The sequence below is a fragment of the Dermochelys coriacea genome, chromosome 2 (genome assembly GCF_009764565.3).
Source record: "Dermochelys coriacea isolate rDerCor1 chromosome 2, rDerCor1.pri.v4, whole genome shotgun sequence".
Classification (NCBI taxonomy): domain Eukaryota; kingdom Metazoa; phylum Chordata; order Testudines; family Dermochelyidae; genus Dermochelys; species Dermochelys coriacea.
The window spans coordinates 125,589,003-125,595,002 of record NC_050069.1 but is presented as its reverse complement, the minus strand read 5'-3'; positions in this window follow the sequence as shown (position 1 = coordinate 125,595,002).

Here is a 6,000-nt window from a genome sequence, read left to right as displayed (position 1 = left end):
ACGGCAGTGTTCCACATTGCCATCCTACCCTTGACATGACCCTCTACCCTAGCCCTGCCCTGGCATGCCTTCTACACTAGGGCTCATAAGGAGGTCCTTGGCAAGCAACCTTCGTAGCTATCTTCAGCAGTGCTTGTGCCTGGGAATCATCCTTTGGCTGGAAATGTGGCTTTTAGAGAGCCTTTATGCTGGATAAAATGCCCAGAGTGGCAAAAAAGGATCAGACCGGGGTGAGGATCTCACCCAGAGTGTTTAAAAATGTTATGACTTTTTCTGCATACTGCACTTTTAGGGTAATTTCAGTGGGAACAGAGATAAGCAGAATGCTTTTGAAGATCCTGCCCTTCACTTTTTCAGTAATGGTAGATTGGCTGCCTTTTGTGGGGCAAAGTTAGGGCATGTTACAGATAAGGTAGGCTTTAGCTTCTCTGGTGGGGACATAACTTTTGTTGTTTCTTAAGCTGTCTGCTAGAAATGCTGCAGCAGCACTGGGCATGAGAGAACCATTCTGCTCACTGTAATTAATCCACTTCTCTGAGAAGGGGTAGGTAGGTTGACAGACGAATTCTTCCATTGACATAGCACTGTCTACACTGGAAGTTAGGTTGGCTTAACTATGTCACTCAGGGATATGGATTTTTTTACCTCCTGAGCAACATAGGTGGGCCAACCTAAATTTTGAGTGTAGACCAGGCCTTAGAGTTTCCTTTAATCTAAAAGAAGTAATCTGGGCTGAATGTTGTTTTATATGTATGGAAAATGGAACAAGATTTCTGGAAAATCAAGATGGGATCTAAACCAAAACAGAGAGAGCTGTGGAAACTAAGATTGATCCTGTTCTGGATAAAGCACTATTCCCAAACAACCAAAAATGTGTTTCAGTGGAGGATAGCTACACCTATAAAATATTACTCATTCTTTATATAAATTCTAAACACTTACAAAACAAAAATATCAAAAGTTTGACTGTCTGGAGATGAACAATTATTTCATCCTACCTAGACTGTCACCTCACCCAGGTGAGGCAGTCAGTCAAATCTTATCACTGCCCGCTTGTTTTATCCTTATAGTGGAAATATGCTGCTAAATGTATCTTGCGGACCTTATATATGTTTTAAATGACTAATAAAGATTTCTAAAGGATTACAGGCCTTGATCCAAAGACCACGAAAGTCAGTAGGGTGAGGTCCATTGATCTGTCATAGTTCTAGAAATTCTCATAGTGTGACGTGGTGGAATAGAAGAATATTTTGTGAATCCAGCTGGAGTGATTGATCCGCCTGGTGTTCTGAAATGTGATTACTTGGGAATGCTGGCTTATGTAATGTATGTAGACCTTGCAAATTGGTATTTTTAACTATTTTATGTAGCAAATAATGCTGGTATTTTTAACCATTTTATTTAGCAACCCTTAATGTTGAAGTAATAGATCACTGGGATAAGAAATAGAATTTATAACCTCCTAGTTCTTTGTTTTTAATCTTTACATAATTTTAGGGTACGGAGTTAAGGATGGGTTGGGGGTGTAAATTGGAAGGAATAATAGTGAGAAAGAGTATATGGCAGTGAGGAGCCCTTAGCTGTCCATTTTTATATGTTAAATACAAAGCCCAATTTTTGTAAAAGTAGTTAGACTTTTGTAACAGTGTATTATTGTTCTGGATGCTAATTGGACTTCAGTAAAACACAGTTTCATCTCCAATTTCTAGTCACATCATCACATGTATAAGTTAGCATAATTTTGTGCAAAAATTGCTCCTAGAGCTGTTTGAATCCATACATGTAATGGATGTATGGTCAAGGCAATTGCATTCCAAAAAGGTCCAATATATCAGGCAAGAGCACAATAACTTAGTGTGATGCAAATTTGCTTACTAAAAAAATGGTCTTAATGCTTCCAAACTGCTGACATCTGGTCTTTGTACACTTATCAGTATCAAAGAGCAATCGTGCTAATTAAAGGCTCCATTCTTCTTCCACTGAAGTCAATAGTGAAAACTCCTTTTGATTTCAGTGAGACAGGAGTAGGGTCTAATTATTATAGTCCCTTAAGTAGGAAGTGGATTTGGATTTGTGTGTGTGTGTAAATATACAATTACAAATATAATTCAGCATCAAACTGACTACTGGGAGGAATACACTTTTCTTCCCTCCTATTTAATAAATTACTGATAGTAGTAACAGGGATTTCCCCCCATAGATGCTGTTGACCTTTGAAAGTTGTATAGCTTCCAAAAACTTTGTAGCAGGGTGAAACCTGGTGTATCTCACTATTTCTAAAACTGAAGAATTATTTCCCTCCTTTGGCAGTAGTTCAACTTCTACTCATATTTCAGTTTACTGCCTGTTTTTGAAACTATTACAACGAGTAACATTTATTCCAGTGCTTTGGCCTGTTCATTTCTACAGGACTAAAGTGATTAAGTGCTGCTGATTTTCTCACACCTAGAAATGACTGAGTTATAAAAGGTTTATGGGAATCTATGAATTATATCAATTTGAAAAGTTCATAAAAGAATGTGTCACTTCTGGCTTAGAGTTTGCTTCTATTTAATTAAAACATAAATTTGATACCATAGCATAGTTCCAAAATGTGTTTGGAAACACTGTAGTTTGTATGTAGCCCAGTGAGTATCTGGATTAAAAATTCCTTAACTTCTTTATACTGTTCTAAATGAAAATACAGCTCATGTAGACAAAGCAACAGAAAACAAAGGTAAGCACAAAGAAGAAAATAAACAAAAAGGGCTCTGTTCATTCCTGCTATCATTCTAATGCCTTCAAAGGTATAATTCCACAATTTCACCCACAATGTATATATTTACCATAACTATAGTGATCTCTACATCAGGTATTTCTGGACATAAAGGACCAAATGTTGCGCTGGTTTAAATGGATGATGCTCCACTGAATTAAATGGGACTGTACCAATTTACACCAACAGAGAATGTGGTCCCAAGCGCTAAGCAAGAAAAGATGGTCTTTTCAAAAGCTTTGAGAATTGACCTAACTCTCTTCCAACTGAAGTCAACGGGAAAACTCCCGTTGACTTCAGCACATGCAGAATTAGGCTAACAAAGAGCCCTTTTCAAAAATCCCATCTTCAGGACACAATTTTGGTGGGTTTTTAATTAAGCATAAACTAATTATCAATATCATAAAGGTTGATCAAATATCTCAGACCACTCCTCACTACATTGATATTTTATTGTTTGTGGTGGAGTCAGGCAAAGCAGGAAGTGGAACCTGGGTTCCCCATATTCCAGGTGAGTACCACTGGACTATAGAGTCATTCCTTCTTCATCTCTCGTGTTGAAATTGTTCCACTTTGTGTAAATAGTCCTTCAGCCACAGCAAGGGTGACTGTCTTTAGAGCTTGGTGCTCTGCCTCAAAACCTGGATCTCCCCCCGGTCCTAACTGAATGGCCTAATCACGGGGTTATTAGCTATTGTGGGTTGAGTCTCTCAGTGTGTCACTTTTTGAAAGGTCTCAATTTCATTCCAATGAGAAATGAAAATAAATGCCAAAACCTTGACACTTTTTATTAAATGGAATTCTTATTTTCTGGCTAGCTGTACTTGTAAGATCATTTACTTCATTCAGCCTCTTATCACTACCAATTTTTCAGTGATCGGCTTAGAGAGGTCCTGCTGCTTCCTCAAATTAACTAGGAAGCTTTCTTTTCTCTCCTAAATCACCTCCTTCTCCTCCACCTCACTTTCTCCATCTCTGAGAACTCCACTTTTCTCCCAGGCAGTCAAGCCCAGAATCTCTAGTTTATTTTTAACTCTTCCCTGTCCTCATCTAGGCTCTTTCCAGATCATTTTGCTTCTCCGTTTGCAACACCTCTAAAATCCATCCCTTCCTTTCCATGTCTATTGCAAAAACTCTTTCCACACCCTTTTTATCTTCCACCTTGATTACTGCAAACTCTGCTACTCTCTGACTCAATAGTTCATTCTTTGCTCATCATGATAATACACAAAAACTGCATAGTAGAACACCCCAAATATCTGCTAAAATATCTTTATTCCAGTTCACATTACATTTTGTGGGACAAAGGTATGTTTGATGTATGTAGCCCTGTCCTTATTAGAATAATTGAGAAGCATATTAAAATGGACAAGGATCTGTTTTTTCCCAATGTGTGCTATTGCCTCCTTTGTTAAACTACTCTATATTACATAGAAGTCTTTGTATAAAGGTTTTATATGCTGTATAAAGAAATATTTACAGTGATTTAGATAGCTGGTAAAAGTCTGTTTGTGATTCAAATCTGATATTAAGCACTGGATTTAAATTTGCATAGAGCATTTTGATCTTTTCTGGCTGGCTGGCAAATTTAATTTAACGTAGGACTAGCTTAATGTCACTCATAGTTTCCCCAAGAGATGCCATGAGACATTCCAAACACTGTTTAAAAACATTGGACCAGATCCTGAGTTAATGTAAATCAGAGCTTCAGTGTAGCTATGCCACTTTACACCAGTCCATAACCTGGCCCATTATTTTTGTTTTGTAAAACAGTAGCAAAAATGGCACTCTCCTTAGATATCCTGGTAAAAAAATCTTTCTTTTCCTAGTCAGTCGATCAATTAAAAACTGATACACAATTAAATACATTTTTCTATTAATCTTTTTGTGTGGGTGTATGCAATAATGAAACTATTATAAGCGTTTCATTTTCAGTAGATGAGACCCATATTCATCTCCTACTTGTTGGCTTTGTGTCTGACACTGATTCAAGACTTGTGAATAAGATTGTGGCTAAACCAGCTGATGCGCGAGTGATGGTCCTTTATGCATTGAGAGCATGTGTAGCTCAATATTGAGGAAGGGATTACAGTCTGTGCCCACTGCATCTGCCTCTATTGATGATTCAGTCTGTAAGCCTTAAGATCCATATGGCAATTAATCTTGAATTTACTAACAACTCGCCAGCATGATCTATCTGTTATTGACAACTCCCAGCCATTAATGTCAATGTTGCACTGCAACGGTAACTCCCTTCTCTTCATGTGTCAGTATAATAATGCCTGCATCTGTATTTTCACTCCATGCATCTAAAGAAGTGGGTTTTACCCATGAAAGCTTATGCCCAAATAAATCTGTTAGCCTTTAAGGTGCTACCGGACTCCTTGTTATTATTATAGATAGCTTTATCCTGCCATGTGGTGTGGAGTATGGCACACAGATGTCATAAATGGAACTTATCTAGAAGCTTGATGTGATGCCTGTAACAGGTCCTGATCTCAAATCCATACCATAAATTGGACAGCACAACCACTTTTAAGCCTGTTTGAAGCCCAATATCATGTTGCTCCTCAACTCTACCTGATAGGCTGCCAAACGATGAAGTGGCTTTGTTCATGGGACTTGTCAGCTGCTTGTCTATAGTAGCATGTATATTCTACCATATAAACTATTTAAAAACATGTGGCTATATTTCAAGGGAAAACAGACCCTACTGGGCTAGATTTTGTTAACTTTACTCATCCTGTTCAGCACTTACCCATCTAGTCCCTCTGGCTTCCATGGTATTACTTGTTGAAGTGCTATTCATTGTGAATAAGGATTGCAAAATAGGGCTCAGAATTGTTTGAGCTAAACAGGTTCTTGAGGAGGGTCGATCATTTTCAATTTTTCGGTCTCTTCAGCCTGAGCACCCAAGAGCCCTTCCCAAACCATTTTTTCCTTCTATTACTCCAAAGCTACACACTTGTTTTATTCCTGTTCTCTTATATTCCAAATTTCTTTGTGAACCACATTCCAGAGCCTTCTGTGCTCCATCAGGTAAAGCCCCAAAATATTGTATTGTACATACATTAATATTTAAAAGCAGGTACATACCTTCAAGGGGGAGGGATAGCTCAGTGGTTTGAGCATTGGCCTGCTAAACCCAGGGTTGTGAGTTCAATCCTTGAGGGGGCCATTTATAGATCTGGGCCAAAAATTGGGGATTGATCCTGCTTTGAGCATGGGGTGGACTAGATGACCTC